This window comes from Hylobates moloch, unplaced genomic scaffold (genome assembly GCF_009828535.3).
Source record: "Hylobates moloch isolate HMO894 unplaced genomic scaffold, HMol_V3 SCAFFOLD_17, whole genome shotgun sequence".
Taxonomy (NCBI): domain Eukaryota; kingdom Metazoa; phylum Chordata; class Mammalia; order Primates; family Hylobatidae; genus Hylobates; species Hylobates moloch.
In genome coordinates, this window is record NW_026652292.1 from 62,643,408 (window position 1) to 62,657,578 (window position 14,171).

The window sequence follows — 14,171 nt, forward strand, 5'->3', positions numbered from 1 at the left end:
TCATTTATCTTTGTAGCCCCAAGCAGGATTTCTCCCTAGCAGCACATTAGAATCACCTGAGAAACTTTGGCAAGGGTGGGGTGGGAGGGCGGTGTTTTTGTTTGTTTGTTCTTTAAATACCAAGGTTCAGGTCCCCTTCCCCCAGATATTCTGATTTAATTGATGAAAGTTGAGGCCTGGGCATGGGTTATTTTTTGATGCTTAACCAAGTGATTCTAATGTGCAGTCAAGGTTGCTAACACCTGCTCTAGGGTAATGATTCTCAGCTGGGGGTATTGTGCGCATCAGAACTACACATATCACCCTAGGCCCAAATACCCACAGATACCAATTTAATTCATCTGGAATGCGGTTCAGGCCGCTGTAGTTTTCAGCATCAGGTGATTTTAATTCATGGCTACAGTTAATCACTGTTTAAATATGTACGCATATATAACCAAACTAAATTCCAGGCCATCTTACCGCCCTTACCTATTGCCAGGCCTCTAAGTATTAATAAGTGCTGATCATAAACAGACTTTACTATCTAATATAACTAATTCTTTCCATGTATGGCTCAGGCCACCATAGAAGCTTGTTTTCCTCAAAAGTCTCTTCAAGCCGTCTCCTTCACACGCACACCATCAAAGTACACCCTTGTCTCTCTTTAGATCCTCACTTATTACTCAGCTCTTCTCAAAGTCCTTCTCTCAATTTCTTGGATACTCCTCTCACATTCATGGTTTTTTTTATTTTTTTGAGACCGAGTTTCGCTCTTGTTGCCCAGGCTGGAGTGCAGTGGCACGATCTCGCTTCACTGCAACCTCCGCTTCCCAGGTTCAAGAGATTCTCCTGCCTCAGCCTTCCTGAGTAGTGGGGATTACAGGCATGCACCACCACGCCTAGCCAATTATGTATTTTTAGTAGAGACTGGGTTTCTCCATGTTGGTCAGACTTGTCTCGAACTCCCAACCTCAGATGATCCACCCGCCTTGGCCTCCCGAAGTGCTGGGATTACAGGCGTGAGCCACGGTGCCCGACCTTCGTGGTTTTATTTTTCTTCCTTGCCACCATGCAGCAATGGGATGAAATAAGAGTTTTTCAACTATGTCATCTTTCTGACTCTGTCCAGGTGTCCTGTACTGTTCCCTGGTGACCAAGGCAGACCACAAACGCAATGGGCTTTTTTCTCCCTCTAAATAAACTAAGCTAATTCCCCAGCTCAGGAGCTTTTCATTGTATCAGAAGGGGTTCACTTGCCGAGTTTTCAATGACCTGGTTCCTTCAGGACACTAAGGTACCAGCTCAAATACCACCCCATCCAAGAGGTCTCTCCTGTCCACCCAATCTGGAGTGCTTTCTTCATGTCATCATTCTCTATCTTGCCAGTCTTTTTTAAGTTCGTCACATCTCTTATCATTTTCTGAAATTATCATGTTTTGTTATTTACTTTAGTTGTTATATCTGACTCCCTCTTACAGAATGCAAGATCCACCAGGAAGAAGAATTTGCACATCTTTGTTTTCTGATGTATTCATCAACAGCACTTATAACAATACCTGACCAACAACATTTACCAAAATGAAATAAATACGTATATATGCATAGACAGCTTAGGAACCAGTTATGTAAGCAACATCGCTGAGTCTGGAGCTGCCGACTTATCCACAAAATGTAGCTACTAAGAGCATAATAATTCAGACTCCTAAATGAGCAAAATGTATGTCTAACTAGACAAAATTTATGTCAACGTATTCAAAACAGTGTGATTTCACGAAAATAGTGCACTCTGACATTAGTCATTGGACGGCATTCCATCTATCTCTTAATTATATCATCCAGGAAATTTTATTCAGTGAGCACCACCATTAGCATCACCTGGGAGCTTGTTAGAAATGCAAATGTGTGGCCCCTACCTCAAACCTACTGAATCAGAGTCTCTGGAGATGAGTCCCAGGAAATCGTTTCACCAGGCTCTTCTTGTGCTTCTTAGGTATACAAAACTTAGACAAGCACTGATTTAGGTCACACAAGGAAAGACTTCGAGCCCAGTCACTTCCTTTATGTTGCAAAAATTGTTAGAGTACTAGGTGGTAATGGTGAAGGCAGAGATTGTTAACACACGGGAGGTGCTCAAGAAAATGGTTTCCTTTAATTAATCAATTTCTTAAATTTTGTTTATTCATTTGTTTATTTATTCATTTATTTTTAGTAGGCTTGTTTTCAGTTGGGCAGAGTTCTGACAACATTTCTTCTAGAAGTCCAGCCCACTAAGAGAAGAGAAAAGGCTGTGTTATTTAAAGAAAGCTAACAGCCTATCTAAAAAGGAAAGAAACAGAAGAGCTGTAAAAAGGATGTTCATCTCGGTTTATTTAGGACAGGGGCAAACAGTCCTTCATACCTCAGTAGCCCCCTACACTGTAGCACAGCTCAATAATTGATGTCCATAATGATGATCTTGCATTATTAAGTAAAGGCAAAATTCTTCTCCAGAGTCTCTGGTCAAGTGTGTTCAACTTCTATTTAAAAGATATCCATTTGAAATATTTAAGTTGCTTTTTTGCAGACCGAAATAGGAAAAGCTTTGGTTATTTGAAACATTTTATTAGATAAAATTATCTTATTCTCAAGGATTCTAGAGTAATTTATATGCCTTTGTCAACATATTTCCCTTAGTGAGTAGGCATTCTTTAACAGAGGGGCTGTGTCTTCTCTGACCTTAGGAACCTCATTCAGCACCTAGTTCAAGTGACTCCACATAAAAGCTCCCTAGAAGGACTTGGGCCCCAGAGGCTGATTAACTTCAAAAGCCTGCATTTTCCACTGGGAAGAGAATGGGTCATCAGTGCCCTCTTGCATACCCTTTAAGCTTGTGCTCTTCTTGCCAGATAAGCTAAAGAGATAGCAATTCTCAAAGTCACTGGCATTTATTGAAAGCCAAGGAAATTAGTGAGCTCTGACATTTATAGCCCTTAAACATTAAAGATGTTAAAAGTAGTTTGAGTAAGGTTCAAGTCTTAAATGTAATACCATAAGAGTTGCTGTTAATTCTTCAATAATTACTCTGTTTATTATTCAACCATCAGATTTACAGTTCCAGTTCAGCCCTAACTTGAACAACATGGTCTCTCACCTTTCAAAATTTACAATTTCTGAGTGACCTAAATTATCTCCAATGGGGCATTCCTAAATGGTTCACAATTTACAGTGCTTACCACATGTCAAGATTTGTTACAGTTGCTTCACATGTATTAATTCATTTAATCTTCACAATAACCCAAAATAAATGAAATTTATTTTGCATGTGAAGATTCAGAAGCACAAACAGGCTAAGGACTTTACTCAAGATTACAAAACTAGTAGGTGGCATAGTCATGATTTATCTTCAAAATCTGTGTGATTAACCATTCTGCAATGCAATCTTCCAACAAAATCAGTTTCAATTGAGCAAAAGACAATAAACTCTTAATTATTCATTATGTGTGATGGAGGCCACAAAGCTCTGACTTAAGGCAAACAAGAAAGCCAGAAAACCTTTCCATCCTACCAGTATTCTCCCTTTCTCTGCTACAGCACCTGCACTCCTTGCCCTCGTAGGACCCTGGGAATGGATGGAACTGTGATTCAAATTTATGTAAAGCCACTGCTTAAAAACTGCTTGACTTCTCTGCCACATTTGCTATTTCAAACTCAATTCTGGCAATCTGGTTAGCAAGGACTTTAGGAAACGATCTGATGGCGTTGTTGGTTAATATGAGGTTTGGGAAGGATACGTTGATTTGACTTTGGTCGTGGCCTCCACCAACCTCAGTAATTGATGCCTGCCTATGTTCCTTTTGAAAGTATTGTAACTTTTCATGATATACATACATAAACACATACACACATACATATATGTCCCTACATCCCATGTATACATATATTAGACATACACCTGTATAAAATCTAGATATTTACACATGTATATGTAAATCTGTTCAGCTATTGTCTTACTATATAAGAGAAAGCTATGAAGGGTAATACTGGGATGAAATCAATTCAGAAAGGAGGTGGGCATTAGCTTAGTTGTATTGAAAAAAGTATAGAATACCTGTCAAGTGAGCTTGAATTCTAAACAAAATAAGTCCTCTGATGAGGACAGCAGGTTCATCCCTGAAAGAAGACATTTTTTTTTTTTTTCTGGACAGGTCTTGAGCCTGAAGTTTGATGCAGGAGCAGATAGGAGCAGTCTCTTTCACCTCTTCTCAGGGAGATGCAGGGCTCAGTCGGTATGGGTGAATGAGAAAATTCTTTCGGCTTTTCAGTGAATACAGAATAAATGTCACTTTCTTTGGAAATGACCTTTCTTCTATTCTCATCTTTGTATATAAAGTTGCTGTGTGAGAGAATCCATGCCTATGAATTTCATTTCTCAAGGTACAACAGAATCATTCCATAGACATTTTCAACATGGATGGACTAAAAAAGTATCAGAATCAGACATGAGAGTTGATTTCCTCAGTAATCTTCAAAGAATCACCATCATCATGTTCTCATCCACTGTAATTCAGTAGAGCTTTTAGATTCTTACCAGATGAGTATTTATTTGGATCCGGATATGTAGTGCATTTCTTAGAAAAGGGTTTGTCTGCAATTGTTTGGCTTTCATTAGCCAAAAAAAAGAAAAAAAAATTGACAGTTGACAGCATGCACTCTTCTTTGGGGACTTTTCTTGGCCCTTCTGTCCATAAAACTCAGTAGCTTAAGTGAACCCCCTTGAAATTTTAGAGATGGGCATATTCACAATGGTGTTAATGAAAAATAAAAGTGTGTATGCTGTTGTAGAATTGCTAGAAAAAATGCCAAAGTCTAACACGCAGATCTTAAATGGCCAGCATTTGTGGGAGGTGAATATTCTAGTTTGCTCAAGCTGAGAATTGCTACAAATGTGCTGCCTTCTTCCAGGACTAATAATGCCATGCCAAAAGCAATCAAGCTTTTAAAAAATCTCAGCTGTCTGGCAAATGGATGATCATTATTATAGCAAATCACTATGCACCCAAGAACAAATGAAGTTTATAGTGCAGTGTAATTCAATGGCCGGATTTCATCACCAGCTCTCCAAAGCAGTGCAATCTGTCATAGGAGAACACCAGGTAATTTCAATTGGAAGACCTAACCAAGGTCTAATTAAGTAACAACTGCAATCTCCTCCCATCCACCCACCCTCATCCCCTCCACCCCGAAACCATTCTCATCTAAGAAGTCACCTGTCCTGAATGTTCTCTTGGGAGATATTCTTCCAAAATTCTGCCCACAAATCTCATCCTTTTTGTGCCAGGCTGTACCTCAAAAGACTTATATCAGCTTTCAGATGCAAAGAGAAAAAGAGTAAAGCATAAGTAGAATTACTGAATTATAAACTTGAATGAAGCAACTGGATCTTGTTTACTGAAATGAGACTATTTTAGTCCCAGTACAATGCTTGGAAAACAGCACTATGGTTATTAAAGAAAGAAATAAAACAATATATAAAATGTCATTAATCTAGAATGCATTAATATAGGGTTTGTGTTAATACATAGAAGTCTCAAGCTTGAGTGTTGATTTGCACCATTTAATGATGAAAAGCCAATTGTTAATTATTTATTTCTGAGTCATACCTTGGCAGCTTGTAGGTGTGGGTCATGAAGGATAAGCTATGTTATACAGCAGTATTTTAAATGCAGTATTTATATACAAATAATTATTATGCTAATTTTGCAGCATCTTGATCTACTCATTAGCGCCGATACAAAGAATCAGCATGGTGTGGTGGAAAAGCATTAAAAGGGTAATTAGAAGCCCTGGGCTCTGATCCCAGCTCCACCACTCATTAGCAGTGTCACCTTGGCCAAGTCACTTAACCCCTCTGAGTCTGTTTCCTCACCTGTAAAATGAATAGATTGAACTAGGGCATCCCAAGGGCCCGTTCCAGCCTATGACTCTATGATCTTAGTGAACGATTGAATGGCGGCACACTCCTTTTAATTCATCACATGCACAATTCTCCCTCTTATCACAAGACTGGATTGTGCACATGCTGTTTCCTGAGCTTGAGATGCTCTTCCCCCCTCCCACCGCCTCTAGTAATTAACTCTTCTGTTTCTTCAGGAAACCAGTTCCTCAAGAAATTGGCCTTCCTTGATTTCTCAAGTCAAATTTGATAAATGTCTGCACCTGAAAGGCAGCAGGGTTGGCACATGTTATCCTGACTCTCATTACTGTGTGAATAAACTTAAAAGTAAGAAAATTGCTCCATTTCAACTTTACTTCATTTATTTAATTAGATCATTTGCAAATTACTTCAAAGGAAGATTTTTGTTTGTTTGTTTTTGGTAGTAGTTTTCATGTCAGAATTGCAGTGATGTGAATTTGAACAAGGGTTTAAAAATTTTATATATATGGTGACAGTTGGGGAAGTCCTATGCCTAGTTCCAACATAAATTTGAACCTATATAGTTTATGTCTCTCATAAATCCTATCATTATTTTGTTTGAATATGTATATAATTTCAGCCTTTACATTTTCCTATTATAATTTCCTTTGTACATTCATAATTATGAAGATTTTATGCATATAAAATCTTACTGAACCAACTAAATACCAGGTCATTCTTTTTAGTTTAATCTTGTGTTTCTCTTGCTTTTGAAGCCTTTTGTATTTTCAAGTAGTTTTCCCCAGTCATTTTCTCTGGTTTTAAACCTTTCCATTGATAATGAATTTCGATTTGAAGCACAGAAATTTCACATTTGCAGAAGTTCACTGTATGAATATATTTCATGCTATTAACTTGAGTCTCAAATCATATGTAACTAAGCACAGGTGCCCCCTGTCATCTTTGTCTTCTACCTCTTTCTTTTTCCAGCAAGAAGAAATTGTGATTTATAGTAAATCCTGGCATTAAAAGAATGTCTCATATGTCTCCTTTGGTGATTGTTCTGGACTTGAAGAATGACATGTAATAATAAACAGTCAGGTTTTTAAAGTGACAGTTAAGAATTTCAAGGAAGAGAAATGACATACCAAATAGCAATACTACCATAAGAAGTGTGGCTAAATAAGTTGAGACAAATGAATCGAATTCCTGCTTTTATTTTATTATGCACGCACATGGCTATGGATTCCAAAGCTGTCTCTGCCCATTTTCTCACACAATATTAGTTTTTACCTAGTATCACTGGGGACCCTATACTTTGTGTAAATGTCATAAACAATGGGCCTTTTATTTGTAATTATTTTAAACTTATCAAAACCCAAGATGCTGCCACCATGGGGTTCATGAAAATGTTTTATATATACCCATATTTCAAGTCTTCTCTCCATTTGAATTTGTGGCTTGGTGGCTGTTAAGTTCTTAGAAAAACAGAAATTGGGCTGCAGCCATTCTGGAGAGACATTTCTTTCTCTAAATTTTGTCTTTGACTTGTACTCTGTAGTTTCATGCACCAATATCCTTTGATGCATCAAAAAGCATTCATTTTACTTGGTACTTGAGTTTATAAACAAAGGAACATATGAGTTCCAAGAGAAGATATCATCATTTGTTGTCTCCTGAATAATAAACCACCCAAAGTTATGAGTCAGGTATCATTTGGGTGGTTCTTCCAGTCTGTGCCAGATACTATCTTTGCCTATTGACATCTGCATTCAGCTGGAGTTTTGGCTGGTGTTTGGCAGGTGGACTGGTGTGGAGCAGGATTTTGTAGGCTACAGCTCATGGACCATCATTCATTTTTTAATGTTGGAACACAATCATGTTCATTTGTTGAACAGAGTTGAGTAGTTATGACAAAGATCATATGTCCTGCAAAGACTAAAATATTTATCATCTCACTTTTTATAGAAAAAGTTTGCTAATCTCTGGTCTAGGAAGTCTCAGATAGGATAACTTGTCTCTGTTCTGTGTCGGCTAGAGAGAGAAAAAGCCACAGTACACCTCTGCTTCCATCACATTTGCTAAAAGCAAGTTGCATGAACAATCTCAAATTCAAGGACTAAAGAAATCAACTTCACCTCTTAAAGGGAGAAGCAGCAGCATCACATTACAAAGTGATATGCCCATAGTGATGAGAAAAACATGTTTCCACTCTTGCAATCTACCATAACATAGTTGAAAGTATAATTATGTTGCTAACTTCTATATGCAGTAGTACCAGCTTTTGAAATAGCAGAATGCGTGTTGTTGTTTTGCATTTAGGTTCTCACTGAATTCCTTGATTTATACCTGAAGTCCTCTTCGTGCTCAGCTCCCCTCACCCTAAACAGCTAAATGTTAGTGTTCCAATTTAGAATCAGAAACAAAGACCAGACATGCCACTGTGAAGTGCAGTTGACACCCTTATAAGGGAGACAGATTTCCTTGTATTCTGGTAGCGCTGATTTCCCTTACCTCTCAATGTCTAGTTATTATGATGATGTAGAATGGAGAAGGGTAGAGAAAGGAAGCCACTGAGGCAGGAAAAGATGGCATTGAAAAACAGTGAGCTTTCTTTCTGAAAGAATCAGACCACAGTCAAGGGAACTTTGTGCATTCTGAGTCATTATCTAGCTGTTCTTTCAGTTGCCTTCAATCAGGATGGTTTCATCCCAGCAGTTCATCTGATGCGACTGCCTCATTTGGAGTGATGTGTCTTTGGGGATCTAGCTAAACTAACTCAAGATGGAAAGCTGGCCATCTAACGGACCACTCAGAGGATGAAGGTATCTAGAAAAACTTGCTGCTGAACTCTCTTGATCCTGAACAACAGGAGACTAGGCAGAATCATGTTGAAACCTACCACTATTCTGGAGCAGGTCATGTTATGCCTTATGTGAAATATGTGATCATTTCTTTGACTTGATACATTCCTCATCCATTAGTAAAAGTATGAATACCTTACCCTGTCTTTCTCTGTTTTCTCCAAATTGTAATGCAGGTCTATGAGAGTGTTGCATTTTTAAAAACCGTATTTGACAACCTTTCCAAATTCTTTGGGACAGTTAAAAATTGAATTTGGGACTCACTTTCCAAGAATATGTTACTTGCAGTAATACTATCATCATTCTCTGAGTGAGCCATTAGATGTGTTTACAGATCAGACGTGCAAAAGACATTTTATCATCATCATTTTTGCTGGTTTGTATTTAGAGTGCTTTTTGCAATTTCTACTTTTAGTTGTTAAGAGTCTTTCTGGTTGACTTTTTACATATGCAAAATCAAAATGCAGAAGCAAAATTCCTGTCAATGTTGAAAGAAAAGATATTTAAGAACTGTTCAAACCAAATTTATATTTTAGTCATTTGATTTCCCCCAAATGGAGAAAAAAAGCCTAATCAACAGAAGAGTTTTTTCCCAGTGGTTCATAATTCTCTTTAAGTAAGGACTCAAGAAAAACATTCTCCCAGATACACTGAAAAGAAACTCCCCAAAGACATGTTAAAGCAATGAGAGAGTGAAACATCAGAGGAGAGAGGAAGAAATAGCCACAGTGGAAAGACCCATGGTCTGAAAACAGTCAGAATCGAGATGACTGCCTTGGATAAATGCCTAATGAGCCATGGTGCCAGCTGTGGACTTCATGGACAGCCTATCCATACAACCAGTGAGAAGAGCCCTGCTGCCAGTCACATAATGGTTGTTTTGGAAACATGGATGACCAAGGGAAGAGGAGGAATAAAAAAGTGCAACTTTCTCCGTGGTGAAATAAAACATGAGCCACACATCCAACTCAGGATTTTCAAAAGTTTCCCTTTTGAAGTGACGCATTGTAAAACCTTATAAATTTGGACTCTATTGTAGGTACTTTCTCCAAGCAGTTACAATAGTTTCCAAGGAAAATTTTATTGTCCTCCTAAAGTCAGAGAACTTGGTGGGAAAGAGTGATACGGCAACTCAAGTTTATCTTGCAGAAGTACATTTTTATCCAGGTTTATTCTTGTCACAAAACCTGCTCCTTTAACATGGAGTGGGATAGGAAATTCTTCTTTTATAAAGAACTTATTTCCTTTTTGTTGCAAGATTCTGGCTTAAGCAGAGGTCTCAGTTCAAAGCCACCTCCTCACTGGTGACCTTGACACCTGAAAGTATGCTAGCCCCATCCACCCTCATGTTGCTTTCTTTATAGATCTTGTTACTCTCTAAAATCATTTTGTTTGCTTTTTTCTAATCTGTTTACCCCATAAGAATTGGAGTTTCATGAAAGCAAGGATCTATTGGAGATTGTTCAGTATTATATTCTTAGCTATTAGAACAATGCCGGGCCCATAGTAGATGCTCAATAAATATAGTCAAATGAATGAATAAATGGGGTAGAGCTGGAGGACACTATATTACCTAGAGCTATATGGCAAAGGAAGATATCTCTAAGAAGAGAGATTTGTGCTGAGATTGGGAGAACACAGTGGGAAACAGCCGAGACAAGGAGAGTGAGGAGCTGAGCAGTGGATGAGCTAGAGATGGAAGCAGGGGATAGGGCATGCAGGCTCCCATAAGTCCTGGCAAGGAAGTTAGATTTTATTCTATGGAAAATGAGAAGGTGACTTCCATGTTTTATAGTTTTGTTTTGTTTTTACTTCTATCAACAACCCTGTAATATAGTTGCGTTTTTCTCAAACTGAGATAGTATTAACTATAGCTTTAAATGGCAAAGTGATTCAAAATCTCACAGTCAATAGGAAATATGAAAGGAATCTAAGCCTGCGTCACCCAATGCAAATAAACTGTCATTTCCCCTACTCCAAGGTTCCAAGGAGCTGTGCTTTGCAATACTTTAGTTGGTCTAGTTTGGATAATTTCTTTCTCTTGAAAGCAATAAGTCTACATAATCTATGCAAAAGCTATTATTTCTTGATAGTATTTAAACATTGCAATCTTTCACTATGCACTATATCTTTCCCCACTCCCAATCAGTGATGATTAGTTATTTGCAACTGTAGAACTCAATGTAGAAGGACTGTTAAGAACTTGAACCCATAATACCTAAGCTGCTAGAAAAGCCACGGAAACCTCAAGCTCCATCCTTTTCAAATCTGAAGAAACGGGGGCAAACATGGGTTCATTTCTAAAACCATGTGCAATCTTATGGGGTTTTGTTTTGTTTTGTTTTCTGTTCAAAATAAGCTCTCTGACTCTACTTTGGAGAGTGCCCTCAAGCTTTTCATCATCTCTGGAAACATAATTGACAAAGATTCTTCCTTTCTCTGTATTAATTAGAAGGTTTCTGTTCTCTCTGCCCCAGAAGAAAACACTTTTCACCAATTTTGCCTTTACTGCTTCAGAGCTCCAGATGAAATTCTGGGAACTGCACGAAGTGTGTGTAGGTGTGGCATCATCACCATTAACCTGGAGCAAATCTCTCCCTCTAACACTGATGCGCTTCCCATCTCCCCGGAGAGTGTGAATCTGTTCAGCAACACCTGCTAACAACTGAAAAAGGAGAACTGCCTCCTGAAGGGATAATCTCACACAATTTTTGATCTAATGTGGCAGCCAGAAAGAAGGCTTGCCAGGGGTCAGAAGCATTGCTATTCCCGAACTGCCAGGCACCACCCCACAAGCATCTTGTGAAGCCTGGGGGACACAGTCATATAGGAGTTGACAAGGCACTCTGGTAAAAGGGCCATTGAAGACTTTTGATGGCAGGCTGGGAGCTGGCCTTGCCCCCTCTGAAATGTGAGCTGCAGGAGAAACTTACCTCATTTAAAATACCCCTCAGAGAAAGAAATAGCAGAGTGAACTTGGCAAAGCAATACTGAGCCAATCTTTTAAAAATGCCTATTTCTGTGGACTGGCTGCAGAGATCCTATTCTAGGGGGTTGTCTCTCATTGCCCATTTTGGAGGAGTGGGTTCTGAGCTGTGTGTCCTGGCCCCCTGTCCTAAATATAATTTTCCAGGTGGCTATCAATAAAATTAGATGATTTGTCAGAAATAAAGCAGGCCAGGTGCAGGGTCCCCAGGATCCCAGACACAGCCTGCTGCTAATGGAATCAACTGCTTAATGAATGAGGGGCTTTACACAGACCCTGAGGTTAAAAGTCAACAGGAAGGGCTTCAACAACAACTTTATTAGGCAGATGCGCACCATGGTATTCCAGCCTAAAGAAGCCTGTCTCGGATAGTTTCTTTTCTATTTAAGGATTCCAGAGAACAAAAACACATTTAAAAAAAAAAAAAAAAAAACTTAATAAATTACCCAGGATAATTTGCTTTTCAGGTGATTAAAACCACTTGGCCTGAAGTCTCTGCTTTAAAATATACCCCAATATGTGCAAATAATAGCCTGGAAGTAGCAGCTCATCACATTTGTTAGGTAGAATTTTTTCAACGAAGGTCAATATATATACCAGGAAATTACCAGTGCCGTAGTACTTAACACAAATTGGGAGCAAGAATTGATACACAGCCAATGTCATTACATAGTTTATGAATTTAAGAGCCAAGTTTGTTAACTTCATTTGGAAAACACAGGACTCAGTTCCAGTTTTAACTGGCACATGGCTAGTGGCTTATGCAGCCACTCCAAGCCTGCCTCAAAAATTTCTAAACAGAGAGATAAAACAGATAGTCTTACAACTTCTCCACAATTTAAAACTCAAGTCAACTTATGGCTAGACTCTTGAAAGAATTATTACTACCAATGAGGCCAATGAGGATACAAACTATATAATAAGCAAAAATGAATACACATCAGTTAACAAAGCTTTTTTAAGAACTATAAATGGATAATCAAAAATTTTGGAAACAGCAGCATAAAGGAGAAAAGCCAAAGTCAACATGCAGGAAAAAAAGTAAATCCTAGATAAAATGGAAGCAGAAGAGACCTTTAAAAAAATTAACATGGAGAAAACATCAATGTACTATATCAATAAATATGAACAAGATTCTATAAAAAAGAAACACTCACAGAATGAGTAAGAGTTCCTAGACAGTAAATGCAGAATTGCTGGAATTAAAAACTCTGTAAAAGAAAGGGCAAATAGGCCGGGCGCGGTGGCTCACATCTGTAATCCCAGCACTTTGGAAGGCTGAGACGGGTGGATCACGAGGTCAAGAGACGCAGACCGTCCTGGCCAACGTGGTGAAACCCCATCTCTACTAAAAATACAAAAATTAGCTGGGCATGGTGGCATGCACTTGTAATCCCAGCTACTCGGGAGGCTGAGGCAGGAGAATTGTTTGAACCCAGGAGGCGGAGGTTTCAGTGAGCCCAGATCACGCCACTGCACTCCAGAACCTCCAGCCTGGGCAACAGAGTGAGACTCCATCTCAAAAAAAAAAAAAAAAAAAGAAAAGAAAAAAGGCAAATAAAACTCAGAAATCCCCCAGAATGTAGAGAAAGGAAAAACAAAGAATGCAAGAGAGAGAATCAGAAAGAGAGAGAGACAACGTGTAAGAAACAATACAGCATATAGAGAACCTGTACATACGTTCCAATGCCTAGAATAATAAGATTCTCAATAAGACAAAAAGAATAAATTATTGAAGAAGTAGCATCTAGAGACACAGAATGATTGTGACATTAAACTTAAAGGGCCCACTGAGTGCCAGCACAGTGAATAAAAAGAAAATCACACTAAACGTATTATTGCAAAATTTTAAGACCCCAAAGAAAAAAGAAAGATCTTAAAAGCTTCTAGAATGAGAAAACTGATCAGACTAGCATTGTTTTCAGCAACAGTGAACACTAGAAGGTAACAGAAGAGTGCCTTCAATATTCTAAGGATAAATTATTTTCAACCTAAGGTAGTATGCTGAGCCAAATCTATAAAATGTGGAAGTGAAATATTTTCAGACAAGCAAGGACTCAGAAAACACAAACAGAAAACAGCTGTGGTATAAGGTCCCAAATTCATCTTTCACGTCATTTTGATGTAGCTAGTCTATGGTCCACATGTTCAGAAATATTAGATTGTGAGTCTCTTGAGGACAGATAAGATGCTGTTCCTCATGATGTAAAGCCAAATGACAATATTTAAAATTAGGAACCATGTGCATCATTTTGCTTTCCAGTTCTAAATCCAAAATGTGATTTAATCCCAAGAGGAAATAATTCACCTGATTTTTTGACAGATGACTGATATGATTTGGCTCTGTGTCCCCACCCAAATCTTTTCTTGAATTGTAATCCCCACTTGTAGAGGGAAAGATCTGTAATCCCCATGTGTGGAGGAAGGGAGGTGACTGGATCATGGG

The 14,171-nt window shown here is 38.5% G+C and overlaps 1 long non-coding RNA gene across 1 annotated transcript in view; it reads right to left on the minus strand.

Moving 5' to 3' along the window:
- Positions 1–5,273: 5,273 nt before the first annotated feature.
- LOC131381700 (uncharacterized) overlaps positions 5,274–14,171 on the minus strand; it is a 118,031-nt gene continuing 109,133 nt past the window's right edge. The window contains exon 3 of the long non-coding RNA XR_009210587.1: positions 5,274–5,325. This is a non-coding gene — a long non-coding RNA (uncharacterized LOC131381700). The remainder of the gene's footprint in view (positions 5,326–14,171) is intronic.